Consider the following 17,474-nt stretch of genomic DNA (forward strand, 5'->3'; position numbering starts at 1 on the left):
GCAACCTGATGGCTTTGCTTCCCCTGATGCTGGGAGCTGGGAAGGCATGGCAGCTAAGAAACTCTAGTAAACCCCTTTCACTGTCTAGCTGATAATTAACTGTTTGGAGGAGTGACATCAAGTACTTCTTAACATACCTTTCTCACCTCCTTTTACTAAGGTATTATATTTTTCTCCTGCCATGTGTTGAGATAATTGATTATGATATTGCAATAGATGTAAAATTTCTGTGGGAGCTGGGAAGGCATGGCAGCTAAGAAACTCTAGTAAACCCCTTTCACTGTCTAGCTGATAATTAACTGTTTGGAGGAGTGACATCAAGTACTTCTTAACATACCTTTCTCACCTCCTTTTACTAAGGTATTATATTTTTCTCCTGCCATGTGTTGAGATAATTGATTATGATATTGCAATAGATGTAAAATTTCTGAGCAGCCTATTCAGGGACCAGGAACTTGAAAGGTGGGCTTGTATGAGAGGCATCTTTAACTTTCTCATAACAACAGCCTTTAGTGACTTATTGGGAGTTCCTCAGTAAGCAGGATTTCTAGTCTCTTTTTGAAGTGCGAGTGTAACAAGACAACTGGAAGGAACAAAAGGGTGTAATCTAGAAAGTCAGGTATGAGACAACAGCCCCACATGTGGCTGGATATGCGAAGGCTGTTTGCTCAGTAGCCGCAACCAGTGACCATGATGCTTTTTGGCTGTCACCCTTCTAGTCCAAGTCAACAATCAATAGACTACCTGTTAGAAGAAATGATGGGGCTCTTCACTAGGGGAAAATATATTCTACTCAAATCTTCTTTGCAAGGAACTCAGTATTGTGCTTGAGGATTTATCTTTAGAAATAATTTCTGATAGCGATGTATCTTTATTCTCCCATCAGCAGTCTGGCTGATATTTGAAGCTATGAATTTAAAAAAAATTATTAAATCCTGGCATGGCTTCATGGGTAATCAGTAGCAATACCCTCATGGCTAACTCTTGTCTCTTACCCATGCAGATTGTTGGTGTGTCAGGGTCCACGCAAAGAGGGACAAGGAACCCAGCTGTCATCTTCAGAAACCACCGCGCCTCATTCCATCATTCAGTGATTCCCTTTGACAAATGGGCTTTGAATGTAATAGTCCCGAGCGACTCATTTGCTTGCTCTGTCGTACCCTTAGCCCGTTTTAGAGATTTTCTGTGTCATGCTCTTACCAGAACAAGAGGCGGCACCAGTGCGTTTAGGCTTGCAGGAGATATTACAGGGCCTAGGGAACAGAATTCCACTGCCCGTGTTTCCTCATTCTGACCTGATGAGCTGTCTGGAGCATGAGAAACTGCTCTCTCACGTGGGTGAAGATACAGTCCCCTCTCTCACTCCTCCTGGTCTGTGTTTTTCAGCATCAAGGTTAGTTTCTGTGGTTCTCAGATTAAAATACATATATTCCCATGTAGTTGGGATTCATTATCTGTACAAGACATTTGCTCTTGAACTATTCAGAGCAATGAGGCTATTTCTGTAATGCCCCCCAATGTGGGAAGGAAGAAGTTTGATCAACCTGTTCCTTATGCAGAAGATACAGGGCAAACCCAAAGGGGAGGCAGACATGAGCATTAAGTGTTCTCCTCAGCAAACTCTTCTAATGTGCTAAAGAAAATTGTCCTGCATGTCATCTCAGATGATTATATTCATAAAAGCCAATCTAGGAAAATCTTACCTGTGCTAGGCGCTAACCATCTACAGTCAAAGTCTTATTTTGTGCCTTGATCTTGATTACCTTTGTCACCTTGGGCACTTAGCAGGAGAAAAAAGCTGCATCATTTCGATTGCTTCATGTTTTCAAGATTTTTTTTTTTGAGAGAAAATGTTTTCTGAGCTTTGTTCAATCTCTGAAGTAGAATTTAGTCTTTCCGGGAATCATGTGAGATCAAGTGATTGCCTGGAGCAAGAGGATATGTACTGAAGCTGCAATAGCAAAGACCTTGATATCAAAGGCCACCTGCTATTGCTCTCCATCTCTTCAGTCTTAAAGTTTACCAGGTCATAAATTCAGCTTGTCATCTTCCTATATAATGGCTAGCAGTTCTTCAGTAGATGAACAGGATGGTTCCTTAAAGGATTATTTTGTATGTGTATCCCATCCAGAAGTCTCCTCCTGCGGAAACCTTGGTGTAGTCTTCAAAAGCCATACCGAGTTGTCTTTCAGTCTTATTCCTGGATGCTCCTTTTACCATTTTCTTGGTCTTCCTGGGGACAGTCAACAAATCCATGTCAGCATGTAGCTTTGACTTTCATGTCTACAACCCAGCTTACACAGATACCTGGTAGGAGTAGAAAAAAATTCTCGTAATAGAAATGTAATAGGTTTTTTTTTTTTTTCCAAAATTGCTTTATATTGAATTGCTTGTGTGAAGATTTTCTTATGAAAAACTTAAGTGAACTCCTGAACCCTTTCTGGTTGAAGAAAATGGGGAAAAATATCTGACAAGTCTGTACTGATGTGGCTGAACTTCACACATACACAGAGCATAATTACACCTTGAACAGAAAATACAGGTTAATATTTTATTAACTGTACTCAGTCAGAAATGTGTGCCTAGCAAGCTGGGATTGTATTTTTGGGGTGAACTTTACCAGTGTTGTAAAAGTGATAGAAAAATCTTGACTAGGATCACTGTCCCTGTGCAGGTCTGCAGGCCTGCAGTTCACCTCTGATGTTGTGGTCCCATACCTTGTTGTGGTATTTTCTCACCCTTGAACCTTTGATGTGAAGGACAGAGCACCTTTTCAGTCATTTTGCTTTTATGTAGCTTTAGTAGTTGAGTATTGCTGTTCTAAAACATTTTTTCGCTTTCAGTCTAAACGCACGCACAGTGGCCGCTTCAAGGGTAGGTAGGTTCAGGTATTGCAGTGTATGCAAAGTGCAATAATTTTTTTTTGTTTGTTTTATTTTGTCTGCTGTTTGGCACAACAGAGACTCCCTTGGCCCCCAACTGCTGCCAACAATTAAAGACAGTTACCAGTCCCCAGCGGGAATAAATGTTTTCAGCCAATATTTACAGCCGGTTCTGTCCTGGAAGAATGGAGCTACTGCTGCTATTGTCAGCTGGAGGTGTGGGGAGGCTTCCTTTTGGCTCATCAGTGAGAAATAAGGTGTAAAATATAGCTCTGGTGGTGGCTGTTAGCTTTACTGGTTGCTCAAGAAACAGTGCAGAAGGTTTTGCGTAGCTATGGCTTGAGCTACTTAATCTGTCTGTCCCTTCTTCCGAGACAGGGGATCCTGACTCGGGGAGTAACCATCGTCACCTTGATCCTGGTGAGGAGGGGTCCTCCCCGTAGTCGAATGTCACAAGGTATGACTAAGGCTGAGTCTCCCCGAGGTGTTTTGTGAGGCTGTTTGTGAGCTGCTTCCTTGGAGTGTTCCCCCTTCTGCAGCCTTGGTATGAGGGTGAGGTCATCAACCGGTGTTTGATAAGATACGGGACAACCATTGTGCTTACTCAGTGCCATCTGTCTTGTATTCAGAGTTTCATAAGAAAGAACAGCATGGGTGTGTCACGGGAGATTGCAGTTACAGTAGAAGCGTACCCTAATGTGTCAATGTAAATAATGCTGCCATTTGAGTAGCATGGCATACCAGCATTTGGATTGTCATCTGGATCTTCTTTTTAGTATTGGATTTGGCTTTTTTCTCCAGAGGTCTGTGAAAGTCACTGTTCTGCTAGGAGAAATGCCTTGTGACGTCTGCTTTTGGGAAACTGAAAATTCAGAGCAGCCAGCAGTGGAAATCAAGGTCCTGCTTTATCAGTGGTGATACCTTCCCATGTAAGGTGGTGTGCTGGTTTTGGCTGGGGTAGAGTTAATTTTCTTTGTAGCAGCTAGCATGGGGCTGTGTTTTGGATTTGTGCTGGAAACAGGATTGATAACACAGGGATGGTTTTGATATTGCTGAGCAGTGCTGACACAGAGCCAAGGCCTTTTCTGCTCCTCACCCCACCCCTCCACCAGCGAGCAGCTGGGGGGGCACAAGAAGTTGGGAGGGGGCACAGCTGGGACAGCTGACCCCAACTGACCCCAGGGATATCCCACACCATATGACGTCATGCTCAGCACATAGAGCTGGGGAAGAAGGAAGACGAAGGGGATGTTTGGAGTGATGGCACTTGTCTTCCCAAGCCACCATTACGTGTGATGGAGCCCTGCTTTCCTGGGGATGGCTGAGCAACCGCCTGCTGGTGGGAAGCAAGGAATGAATTCCTTGTTTTGCTTTGCTTGCATGTGCAGCTTTTGCTTTACCTATTAAACTGTCTTTATCTCAACCCAGGAGTTTTCTCACGCTTACTCTTCCAATTCTCTCCCCCTTCCCACCAGTGGGGGGTGAGCGAGTGGCTGCATGGGGCTCAGTTGCCGGCCAGAGTTAAACCATGGCAGATGTATGTGGAAGAGCCCAAGGTGCTGTCTTGGCTTTGCAAGTTTGTTGCCAGCAGCTAACTGAATTGAAGAAGAGGCTTCTGATGTGGGTGTACTTGCAACATTTAATTGTGTCCTTGTAGGTTAATTGAGGCTGTGCTGTGGGTTTCTGCTGCTTCTTAATTTTTTTTTTTTCCACTACCTCAGGAGAGAAGGAAACTGCTTGTTGGAACTGCTTCTGAAACTCATGGTCACTTTCTGAAATATACTCTCAGCCTTGAGGAGACTGCAAAACATAAGAATGCCAGCGTATGCGTTTTTAAATCTCTTCATACTTTTAGAAGAGAAAACCTATACTCATTGATGACCTACATTGGTGTGGAGGTTTTCCAGAGGCCGGGCAGATTTCAATAGGCTCCTCCGTAGCATTTGTCATTCGCTTTTTCCTAGCTTGCTGGTGTTGTCAGCTATATGAGGCTCTCGTACCGGGAGTGAGGAAAGCTAAGCAAAGGGCTTTCCTGCTCTTATTCAATGCTTGTCTATTCAGTACTCAGGGATAGCTGGCTTGGGGTAAGTGATGTAATTCTAATAAAATATGCTTATGCTGCTGGGGTGAAATCTGGGTCTGACTGAACCTTTGTGTTTTAGTGAAGCCACATTTCTCTTTAGGATTGGAGACAGAGAGGGAGACTATGTATGCTGGTGGAGATGGCAGAGGAGAGACAGGTAGCTAGCTGTATGGATTTCAGCAAGTGGACACAGAAGCAAGAAAAAGAATTAAGTTTGAGATGAGAAAGATATAAATAGGGAAGGGAAATAGGCTTCTCTGAAGGTGGAGGGGAAAGAACCAGATAATGGTGATCAGGTGACAGTCCGGGGGAGTAAAAAGCAGGAAAGGGAAGAAAAATGGAGGTGGAGATCACATAGGGGTCGTGGAATGCATTAATTTCTTTTTTTAGGATCTTCTTGCATTTCAGGCAGGAAGAAACACTAATTAGCAACTTTTCTCCCCTCACAAATTTATTTAACCAGTCTGAGCTTACTGTGTAGAGTGGGATGGGAACAACTCAAGGAAATGAGGGGGAAGGAGCGATCCTTACTGATGGGTTTATTTGCAAGGATTCAGAGAGAAAATCAGCCCTTCTCTTAGGGGAAGTGTTGCAAGAGGAACAGTTCCATGTGGGTCCCTCTTCTGCTCCCGGCACTCCGTGGATTCATTTTCTTCAGTATTTCCACATGCATCTTCATTCTCTGGTTCTACGGTTTCACTGTTTTCTTAGCAGGCAACAAGCTGCCTTTAGTCAGAGATTTGGAGCACTTGCTGTTTTCTAAGGTGCGTTGCAATGGCTCTTGTTCTTGGGTGATGGTATCCCCAGCGTTGTGTCGAACTGTTGAAGCTGTGGACTTGAGGTACCTACTTCAGACCTCTCTATATGTTGCTGCTGCGTTGAGCAGTAGTGAAGGGAGAGAGGTGCGTAGGTTGCTGGCTTGTGCATGCTGCGTCTGTAGTGCCAGGTATAAAAATCTCCCTGTTCTTTTTCCTCCTATTTTATTTTTATACTTATGTTTTCACTTAGTGTCATTTAGAAATCAAAGCGGGAGTGTGCAGTTCAGCAGCAAAAGAGCTGTGCTTACTACAGCTCTGCTGCTTTGCTCAAATCAAACATTTCTGGGGCCAGAGACTCCTCACTGCTCCATCTCAAGTCTTTCAGCCTCCTACAGCGTGATGATTTTTTAGTTTGCACTTTGACACAGCGCCTGCAAGAAATACAATTAAATTATCCCCCATTGGCCCCTCTCCCTTCCAGGCCATCTTTCCTTTGTGTGTCCAGTTTGTTTTTTCCTTAACTGTAGCTTACGGGGAGCAGCTGTCAGTATAAGTAATGCTTAATATTCCCTGTGAGGTGGAAGATTTCATCCCAGTCTGATGGGCAGAGATCTGGCCTCAGTTATTTGTACCTTTTTCTGTTTTCAGCGGTCTAGACCGAGGTAGGGTAATTGAGTAGGAGCTCCTTATTCCTCAAACCAGGTAACGCAATGCTGCAGCATTTTACCTATTGATGCTGTAAGCTGTGTTGACTGGCTTGGTTTCTGCAGAGAGCAGGCAGGTACCTTCAAAGGCCTGGATCTTATCTTCAGGCTCTTCTGTGTCCTGAAACCTGGGCAGTGGTTCTGTTTCTTGGGCATGCTGTGGGCACTGATAACTTTTGCAGAAGAGAGGGTTGTTTCTGAGTCTAGTCAGAGACTTCTACAGGACCTCAGGGATGCTGCAGATGCTCAGTCTTCCTTGCAAAAGCATGGTCTACTTCTTTAGTTTAACTTTTTTAGCTTAAAACAGTGCGGCATGGATGCTAAAAGCCCACGCTCCTAAAATAGATCAACTAGAACAAGCACTTTGCTGATGACTCCTCTTCAGGAGAGGGGAGAGAGAAGGTAACAATGAACAGACGGCAGGTATTAGTCATATCGCCTAATATATCTGGAGACCTCAGACTCTTACCGCCACAAAGGTGGTGGAGGAACCTAGAGGGAACGAGTCCTCCTAACGAACCAAACTGGGTATTAGAGTTGCACGCGATACAGGTAGAGGGGACCGGAGAAAATGAAGGGACTTGCAGCCAAATGAGCTAAACCAAGAAGACTGTGCTTGCAGAGGCTCAGAAAGTCCTGGCCAGATCCCGAGACTACTTTTACCTGCCCAGTTTGCAAAGCCATTCTCTCGCATATTTGGCATGCCCCTCAGAGCATTGGTTCTTGGAGCTCCCGCGCTTATAATGTAGATGCCTCTGCAGAAGGCCTAGTACAAAGGTCCAATACCTCAGAAATAAGTGAATTCTTCCAATTTCTATATCAGCTTGAACGCTGCTATTCTAGCTTTTACTGGAACAAATTCCTTACAGCAGCTGCTTGATCTTTTCATGTAGTAATCTAAATTGCCAGTGTACGCCTTGCAGTCTAATTTGGCTGGCTCAGCATCCCCTCTCTTCTCTAGGTCACTGGTATCTACACGTTGGCCCTGGCCCAGTTGGCAGTAAGCTCATAGGAGAGCCTCTGAGATGCTACTGCCTGCTGATGTGCTGGGAACATCGTGTAAATGAAATATAAAATATGTACAGTCGTTTGTACATAAGTGGCTTCCAGCAAACTTGACACCACAGAGCAAGTAGGCCAGCGAAGTACCTGCAGAGGCATCGTGGGAGAAGTGCACTGCTTCCAGTTGCTTGCTCCAATTGCATTATTTGTATAATCATTTGCTTTAAAACCAGTCTGTCCAAAAGGCAACGTGGCTGTGGGCACACTAGAGGGTAGGAAGACAAGGTGCAAATGTGGGCTCTTTTGACTTCCCTGTGTGGAGATGGGCTCACCAGGAATCACAGCATCGGTCTGGTCTCCCCGCAAAATGGCTGTATCTTGATTTTTTTTTTTTTTTTTTTCCTTCATTTGTTTTGGTTTTTTTGTTTTAAAATCTTCAGCAACAGAGGCTGAATATGTGGTCTCCTTTTTTTCCTCTTTTGTTTCATCTTTTTGGCATTCGTTTATGAAGAGAGCTGCTCTGCTGGAGATACTCCCATCATTTTTTGCGCTTGTGCTCAGACCTCTGCAGAAGCCAAGCACCCTATGGGCCTCTGAATTACAAGTACCATTTTGGTGGCACCTTGCATCTTCAGGCTTCAGCTATTGCCAAGCACCTAATGAATGTATGAAGTGAGTAAAGCGCTTCTGCTATGAACTCTGCTGATACATAAGGGGTTAAACTAAGCTCTGTTTATTAATGTTGATACTTTAAATTGTGCCAGAATGCTTTGAAAATGTGACAGCGGACAGGGCAGCAGGCAGTAAACACCGTTAAATGACAATACTGTTCAATATTTGCTGTTAATTGAGAGAGGCAGCAGCTGCTGGTATGCAGCTTCAGCCAGGATGAATTAGTAATGAGTCTGTAACTGTTGGGTTTTTTTTCTGGTTTGAAGTTGCATCAGCCCTACAGTTCAGTAGTTTGCTTGGGATAGAAATAAAAAATCATAGCAGGCCCTAAATCGAAGATTTTATTTGGTTTTTGTTTTCCAGTGAGTTATCATGGAGCTGTGGTGTCAGGGATAAATTTGGCAATGGTAATAAAATTGCCTTGTATTTAAGGACTAGACTTAAAGATTTTGGATTAGCTTTTCCATCCTGTGTGGCAGACAGTGGGAAGGTAGCAGGGAAAGCAAGCTCCTCCTTTCAAAGAAGGCACTTTTGTTGCTTTCTCATTGGCTTCCAAAGACATTTTCAGTTATGATTTCTTTCAACAGGAGTTTTCGTTCAACTTTCTTTGCTGGACTGCGCTGCAGATTGTGGAATATGAAATAGTTCTGGCCCTTGCTGGAGGGACCTGAACACTGATTCAACATTTTCCTTGTGCTTTCTTTGCACTTTTGCCATGCAAATGTGTTGAGTTTAACCTTTGAAAACTTGCTGATAAGCTGTTATCAGCCAACAGTTAAAATAAGAAACTGTCCCACCTTGCCGAGTCGGGATAGGAACTTTGCAAGGCTTCAAGGCCTGGGTATTGTACAGGAACAGCATTGATCCAGGCAGAGCAACTAGGCTGGGGACAAAGTTTACTCTCTGAAGAAGCCAGCTCCAGCTGCTAGTTTCATGCTGTTTATGCAACCTTCCCCGTAAGTATTTATTTTGCACAAAACATTTTATTTTGAGCTATGGATGTGAACGTGAGAGTGCAAAGCCACGTTATGGTGGTTAGCAGCGTCTTTAACAGGTCTTAAGTTGGACAGGGGAAATGAAATTCTAGCTCTGCTGCTGACAGTCCTATTGATTTCAGTGCAGCTCGGCTTTCACCACAAGTAGAAGAATTTTGAAGTAAATAATATTTTGTTTGTTCAGTTCTTCAAACAAAATCTATCTGCGGGGGTTAGCGTTTGAATCCAGATACTCAGAATTCTGCTGATACTGTGTTAGGATGAGAAGTATTAGATTGAAAAAATGATGATTATGTTAAAGAGGAAAAAAATCCGATCAGGCAGTATGTTTTGTAACCCTGTTTCCAGTTTGTATGAGTCCTGTAGTATTTATGTTTGGGTTTTGTATTTGTTCTATTAACATTAACAGTTTTTATCAAGTGGGTAAGTGCATTTATGCATTTTTCAGAGCTTAAATCTGCGATACACTGTGCTGTCTTCTATATTGGTTTATAGATGCATAAAATCTTTCAGGCCGAATCTGGAAAGCAAGTGTTGAAAGCCAATAGAATACTATAAAAGGTGCCGGTAAATGGAAGTGCAGAAAGTCCTTTGGCCCCAGAAGCTCCTTCTCGTCCGGGGTACTGACAATTTCTACCTTTGATAGCAGTGATCAAACGTTTTAAAATCTGTCCTTAGAAGGCTGTATTTTATTTTTTTAAATCTGAAATTCAATAATTTATTCCAATGGCATTCTGCCAACTTCAGGCATCTAGTGTCTCTTGAAAAAGAAGGCTTAGGGGAGACCTTATCACCATGTTCCAGTATTTAAAGGGTGGCTACAAAGAAGGTGGAGACTCTTTTTTTACAAGGAGTCACATGGAAAAGACGAGGGGTAATGGGTACAAGGCACTCGAAAGATTCTGATGGGACACAAGAGGAAAATTTTTCACAGTGAGAGCAATTGGCCATTGGGACAATGTCCCCCAGGAAGTGGTGGATTCCCCAACATTGGACATTTTTTAAGATTCGGCTGGACAGGATGCTGGGCCGTCTTGCCTAGACCCTGCTTTTGCCAAGCAAGGTTGGACCAGATGATCCTTGAGGCCCCTTCCAACCTGGCGTTCTGTGACTCTCTGTTTTTTATGAGCAACTCTGATTTTATGTGCTGTCTTCTATATATGTGAATTGTATTTAAAACTATAATGTAATCAAATACAATCTTTCCCATTTTGTGTTTTGATTCTCTTGAGTCTGTATTATTGTTTATCTGTAGTATCTACTTACAGTGTTTGGTTTTTTAAGCAAGGAAATAAACCTGGGTGTGTTTACAGGCACTATTCCTGTCTTAGAACAGTGGTAGAAATTGTAATTACTAGCTTTTGGGGCTTTTCTTCATTGATTTAATAGAACCACCATGTAATTTTCATGTAAACAAAGGCAAATATTTACATTTTAAATATATAAAAGTATAAACTTTAAAGTTTGTCTAATAAACCTGTTAAAATGTATGTATATTTAGTCTGGTTTTTATCTTAAAGTATCCTTCCTTACCTCTGCTGGAAGGAGTTATTAACTGCTTAACAGACATTGTTCTTAGCAGGGTGCTAATCAGGAATTAAACCATATACCCATGTGGTAAGTTCCCGATTTCTAGAAGGTTTTTTGCTAGGTGTTTGACGTGATCTGTAACAAGGTGTATGAACGTTCATCTGCTTTGGAGCGGTCAGGTCTCTGCACTTTAAGAAATTTGGATGCCATGTCTCACTCTTGCTCATGTGTGTCCCCATCTCACTTGCTGGACACATCCCTGTGGCTGCTGTACTGGTGCCAGTGAGTTGCTGACTGGGTGCGTTTGTCAAACTCCTTGGGGACTAGCTCCTAGTGGATTAACACTGGTATCGATGACCAGTTGTTTCAACTTGAGGCAGCGTACAGCAGAGCTGAGCTGACTTATCTGATTCGGGGATTTTATTTTTCTCTGCAAACTGTTGAGTGAGACGGGAGAAGCCCTCCACAAGGAGCATCGCTGCTTGCTTAAATAATGCAATGTGAAAGCACAGCTTTGGAGCACTGGCAGAATTACCTTCTGCTGCTGGTGGTGGAGGGGTGAAAATGGATGAACAGATTTACTCCAGCTGTGTCTGTCATTGCCAATATCGACTTATTGCCTCCAGGAAGCTGATTGACCTGGAAATTACTCTGTAAATAAATGGTTAATACAGGGCAGCAGTGGTTGCAAATTGGTACTTTCTTGTGCAAGTATATTGCTATATCATCCTCCTCCTTGCTATTGCCCAAACATAGCCTCTGAATGTAGCCTAACCTTGACTTCACAAGCTTTTCTCTTATTGGGAATGTGGAATTACCTTTCTGGGTTCTGTGGCAAATTAGAGAAGGTGAGGAGAGAACTAATACAGCACTAAAATGAAATGACAGCAGCGACAAGACTTAGTGTTGCTGGTGAAAGACCAGCAAATGTATGCCGAGTTGAGCTATCAGTGCTGGGAATTTGTTTTGCAGGGCTTGTTTTTTCCAACCCTTGGTCAGTAGTTTTTAAGGCATATTCAGCAGAAATTATTCAGCTTCTGTAATTGAGAACTGTTTTTCTCAAATACAGGATTTTCATGTTTGTTTCCTGTAACACGGTATAACTGTTATTCTCTTAATTTCTATGTATAATCGTAATGACCAATTCACAACCGTCCTTTTGATATTTTTTTTTTTTCCTGATGTTGCCATCGAAAGTGACTGTTTCAGAATATGTGACTGCCAATAGCTAAATATGTGAGAATGTCCAGCTAGCAGAAAAGGTTGTACATTGCTCGGGGCAGGGGGGAAGGGAATCCCTGGAAAACAAACAGCTCCTGATGGCGATAGTCATCGCTATCTCCTATGCAAGTGTGCTGGTGGCACCTTCTTTCTCACTAAGGATTGTTGTTATAGATCTCACGGTGTTTCCTACCTTATTTTTAAAATAATGCTGAAAGTTAATCTTGGGTTAAATGGAAGTATGTGGTTTTGACATGGGAGGGGAATACAAGATGCTTACTGCTACTTCTGCAAAAAATTATGAATATGCTGAGCTTCCCAAACTTTAGGAGTGGTCTTGAGACCAGCTGAATCGCGTGTGGTGAGTAACACGAGGCACACGGTGCCTATGTTTTTGCAAGTCCAGCTAGCTTTTGTTGCCTAAAGCCTCTTAATTCTGGCAAGCCAGTTGTGCTGGTATTACTGAATCCCTTCTTCAATGTTGTAGCAGCCTTGTTGTGTCTGTGATGATTAAGGATATAAGGAAAAGACTGTTTGCAGGTAGAGCTAATCTCTTTTTAAGACCAGTTAGTTTAGTCCTTGCATTAAAGGCTGGTATCAGTCAGTTCTGTAATTCCAAGAGATTGATTATTTTTAATTTTATGAAGAACTGGGCTAAGTCTTGCATCCTTTCATGTTTTTGTGGAGTGGGAAGAAGATGCAGTAGGCTCAGGATTGGAAGTCTTGGTATTTGTTGTCTCTTTGCTTGCATGTTTCTGGCAGCATGAAGAATAACGGTATTATGAGTTGTATATATGTGGGAGGAATGCTTCTCCTAAAATTTGCTTAAAATTAGGAAAACAGATAACTTGGAGTTTAGGTATAAAATTAAGTGTAAAAAGTCATTAATAGGTTATCTTGAAGTATGTTGTTTTAAAATCTTAATCCAATCCTGAATGATGTAATTTTGTAGTATGGAAAGCTGTGAGCCCTTTTACTGGAGCTGCTTGCTTAATGTAGATTAAAATTGTACCGTAAAAGGATTATAGAGCATATGCCTGTGCTAAGAAAGGATGTACTAAAATATGTTCAGGTCTTTTTCTACTCCTGGCTTCTTTTTGAAAGTGCATATTTAATTTTTGATGTTTTCTGCTGCATTTAAATGTGCCACGTAGCATCAGGGTGTGCTAATGGGATGTTTTGGAGGGATCGCAGGAGCATTTATTTAAATATATTTTTGTTCAATAGGATTCTGAGTTTTCTTGTTCTTCTTTCTAGAGAGAAGAATTCAGTGCTGGACTGTCCTAAACATTACTCATGGTGCAACTTTGGAGAACAGCTTGGTTTATCTGACTTGAAGAGGAGGCACATGTGCAGGAAGCCAAGAGGACATGGGCTTTCAGTGCATCTGGAAAAATGATCAGGTATCAGCAGCTGTGGATGTTTAAACTGTAGTAACTTGTCAGAAACTTGATGATATGAAACAATAATGCACTCGCTTTGGCAGCGGTCCTTAAATTTTAGGTGTGCTTTCCTTTCAAAGGTAGGGAGGAGGTAAGTTTACCTTCGTGTTTTGTGTTGTGTCCGCAGCCATTTCACTGCTGAGCCTGCTCAGTTGCAGACACCTAGTGGGATCCAGTTCAGATGTGAGTGAATGGGAAGGGACAAGTGCCAAAGGGGTGTTGGCATAGACCGAGTTGAAATTAATCTTACGATGTTTAGATTTTTCAAATATAACTTGAACTCTGAAAGCACTTGAGTCTCTTCATTCAGGGTTTATTGATTTGGTGAGGGCATAACTTTGATATATTATTTTTCTATTGCCATAAGTACTTTTTCATTGTAACTTACTCTGGTGATTGGCTGGAGAATGCAGATGTCCTCGCAGGAATCCGGGCTGTTGTAGCTGGAGTAGAGACACCAGCGAAGTTCCAGAAAATGCAGAAAGTTGTGGTTCATTTTGAAATCTGAGCAGGTTATAGGTTAAATTATGTAAGAACTGGATGGTTTTAGCTATTTGTTTGTTTTCAAGCAGCCCGTTCATAATTTCTAAAATAATGTCAAATACCTAAATTATAGTGTCAAACTTTTCTACTGGAGGTTGCTGCTCTGCATAGGTACTTGGATTAGCTGGCTGATTCTGTGTCTGATGCCTGTTGCCATAGGTAGTGCAGAGCTTGTGCATCTCTGGTGTCCTGCCTCCGATGCTTCCCTTTGGCAAGTATCAGGCCTGACCAGGGACTTGCTTTAGCAAGCTCGCAGCCCACTTCGTTGTAGCGAAGGGGGATTCATTAAAAAGTAACTTGGCACTTCTGCAGTAGACAGCATTTGTTTGTTTTGTACTTCTGTTCACAGTTGTGCTGCCTGTCTTTGAGAAGACAGAGCCTGCATCACGGGGGAGGTGGCTGCTGTCTGGGAACAGCCGGGTTCAGCTTGGGGAGAGAAGCTTTGGGAGGCTGAGCAGGGCAGGGGAGGAGGAGGGAGTTGGAGATGCCGTAGGCAGCCAGGAGCCTGCGGCTTGTGCAGGGAGACTGAGGTTACCCGGAGAAGCAGACAGTCCTCGGAGGCGATGAGAACCTTCCCTAGGGACCAGACAGCACTGTGCAGGGTTTGCTGTAGTTTGGACAGTGAGGGCTAAATGGAAGCCTGGAAACAAGGCACAGCAGGCAGGGAGGGTTGTATGTAAACCCTTCCTATTTCTAGCCTGACTGACCTGGTCTCTGAGTTTCCCTTACTTACTCCCTATTGTTTTCTTTATAGATGCTAGCTGAAAAATCACTTATTCTTGTCTCTAACTGTAGAATTATTTCAAGTTTTCTTCAGTTAGTGAACATTTGCGTAATGCAAGAAAACATTTAATTGCTTCACTCAAGGAGACTGAAAATGGTTTTGTTCTGTACATTTTCTTTATGTTTGTATGATCTTTGTCATAAGGAGATACTTCATGCAGAGAAAGCTACAGATAAGTAAGTTTTAGGAGGTGCCTGAGCCACCTCTGAGTGAAATTGCAGGAAGATGTGAGATGGAGCTACATTTTGGGATTCATTTCTTAATATAAAAGCTGTCAATTTTTACCCGTTCTGTGAGGAGTGGTGGGTGCCGCAGAGGCAGAGCATCCATATATTTAGACTCTATCTGTCTCTCATGACGAGTTACAATTAAGGTGAAGTATTTTGCTGAAGAATTAAATTCTCCCTTGATTTGAACCTGGTTTCATCTCAATGAAAGCAATTAGTTGCATGAACTACCCTGTCCTTGCTTCATCAACAACAATTCATCAGTTGCTTCATCAACATTGCTGCTTCTTATTTATCTTAATTTTTCCAGTTAATAGACAAGGCAGTCTATATTGGAGTGCTATTTGCATAGTAGTGGCTTAAAGATAAGTACAGTTCGTAAGGGGGACTGTGACATTTAGTAGATGGCATGTAGGGGGAGAGCAAATGAAGTGGGCAAGCTTCTAACCATGTAGTCTGTCATGGTTGTTTTTTTTTCCCAGTTTATTATATCTTCTGTGAAAAGTATGCAAGCACTCTCTGTAAACCTTTCCTTATTAATAAGGGGAAAATTTGAGTTTCAGCAGGCTCACATCTCTCTGTTTGAAGGGATGTGCAGTCACCTTTTTTTTGCTCTGCTTGTGGAGGACTGTAGGTTTTAAAACAGTCTCATGAAAGAGCTGTCCTGGAAGGCCCTGGGGTTAATGCTTCAGCTGACATGTTTTCGAACATGACTCTCATTCTTTCTCTCTTAGCTATGACTTGAATTTACTAACATGGTGCTTATTCTCCCTGGATGGGCAAGTCTTGTGCAATGCAAAGCTGACAGTTTGATTGAGTTCAAGTATCAGGACATTGGCTAACTCCTTGTTAGCTTTTGGTGAAGGCTGTTTAATTTTTGGTTGTCCCTTAAAGACAACTCTATGACTTAATTCAGAAAGCAAGTATTTGGTACACCGTACAGCATCTCCTGACAGCGTCCTGCTTTGGGGTGCCTTCTACGTTGTACTGCGTTGTCCAATGTTGTGCTTGAAAAGGATCAAAATTGCCAATACTGACATGTTTAATGCTCTCAATCTGAATGTTCTCGACCAAAAACCTGTTAACCGTGATTGTAGCAATTTAGAGTGTTGTCATAACTCTTCATGAAGTGAGTAATGTGTCGTGATACTTCAGACATATCAAGAGGGCTCTTCTAGGGTGTGCATTTAGCAGTGGGGGTACAGAAGTCATCTCTTGGGAGAGAGGGGAGGAAAAAAAAAAGACAGTAAGCTCTAAAGCGAAAGCTACTGATGGCTTCATGACTGACACTAGTCTGGGAGGAAGATGCTGAGTAGGTTTTATTCGTCTTGAGAATATTTACATAGGGCTGATCCACTGTTCTTGAAGGAACCTTATCACAGTACTACAGAGAAAACTGTTGGTACTAAATATAGTGCCTTGTTCTGGCAGTCTCTAACTTATAAATGCTTGAATTCTGCTGTCTTAATGGGCTTTCAGCAGTTTTTGTAGACTTTTTGGTAGAAATCTGAATAATAATCCTCAGAGAGGTTGTATATCAGTAGCAGGGATGAAAAGATTTCATTTGGCAAGACCTCGATCTGCAAAAGATCAGATTAATATTTCAGCTTCTGGTCTTGCTTGCAAAACTTTTGGTACTTCGATATCTTCATAGGAGAAGAGGCCTAAAAGGCTCCAAAAGATCATCTTGACCCTTTGCATCAAAGCATCGTCACTATTGCTGGATAATTCCTGAGATGATTTTTTTTTTTTTTCCTTTACCTCCTAAGATAGGAGACAACATGACTTCCTTAGGCTGGTGCTTCACTGGGTTTACCCTTTAGAAAAGTTCTAATGGCCTAAAGGAATTTTTCGTGTTGCAGTTTGAGTCCATCACTTTTTCTACTTGCCGCAGATGTAGAGGATAGGTTTCCTCTTTCTTTGCAGAAACTGTTTCTGTATTTAATACAAATATATCATATCTCAATCTTGCCTTCTCTTCTCTTCAGATTGAGCAACATCAGCTCGCACATCCCTCATGGCTCACCTTATTAACTGCTTGTCTTCTCTTGTATTTCTTTTGTGGTTTCTCTCTTTCTTGACAAGCCTGACCCAAAAATGGCCTTTACCAGAGGCTGTATCAAAACTGAGTAGATCGGGAATTTGCGCTCCTGTCAATGGATAGAAGTTGCCTAGTTGCCTTTGTTTTTGACAACTTGATATTTATAATTTGTGCTCAGTCTGCGACCCTCTCTGTCCTGAATCCGTATCTACAGAACATCTGCTGAGCAGATTTTTTTTCCATATTTGTGCAGGTGATTTTTTTTTTTTCTTCTGAACAAAACTTGCCCTTGGGGAATCGTACCACATTATTTAATCACTTCTCCAGTTTCACTAATTCCTCCCCCACTAGCTTCCCATTTATGCATGTGTTTTTGTGGGAATATGCCTTTTTTGTGGAAAAAACATAAATTATAGGACTTTTCTTTCCACATAGCACTAATACTGAGGTTTTGTTGTCAGGTGTCTCATTTCTTTTGCAGGCTCCTAGCCTGGGAGAGGAAAGGTGGCTGTAGCTCACTTAGCTTCAAAAGTGTCCCTTATAACTGCTAATTGCACATACTTATTTTTACTTCTTTTGCAGCATTTCTC

At 42.2% G+C, this 17,474-nt stretch overlaps 1 protein-coding gene across 5 annotated transcripts in view; it reads left to right on the top strand.

The window, feature by feature from the left end:
- The window catches only part of MAP3K13 (mitogen-activated protein kinase kinase kinase 13), an 82,450-nt gene that overhangs the window by 17,584 nt on the left and 47,392 nt on the right, over positions 1 to 17,474 (top strand). For 4 of the 5 annotated variants that reach the window (XM_035899970.1, XM_035899971.1, XM_035899975.1 and 1 more), the window contains one exon: positions 13,105 to 13,250. The gene's annotated coding sequence lies outside the window, so the exon portion shown is untranslated. Of the gene's footprint in view, positions 1 to 7,965; positions 8,102 to 13,104; positions 13,251 to 17,474 lie in introns of those variants that run through there. The other variant, XM_035899973.1, reaches the window with a different exon arrangement.

This window comes from Egretta garzetta, unplaced genomic scaffold (assembly GCF_000687185.1).
Source record: "Egretta garzetta isolate BGI_Z169 unplaced genomic scaffold, ASM68718v1 scaffold448, whole genome shotgun sequence".
NCBI lineage: Eukaryota > Metazoa > Chordata > Aves > Pelecaniformes > Ardeidae > Egretta > Egretta garzetta.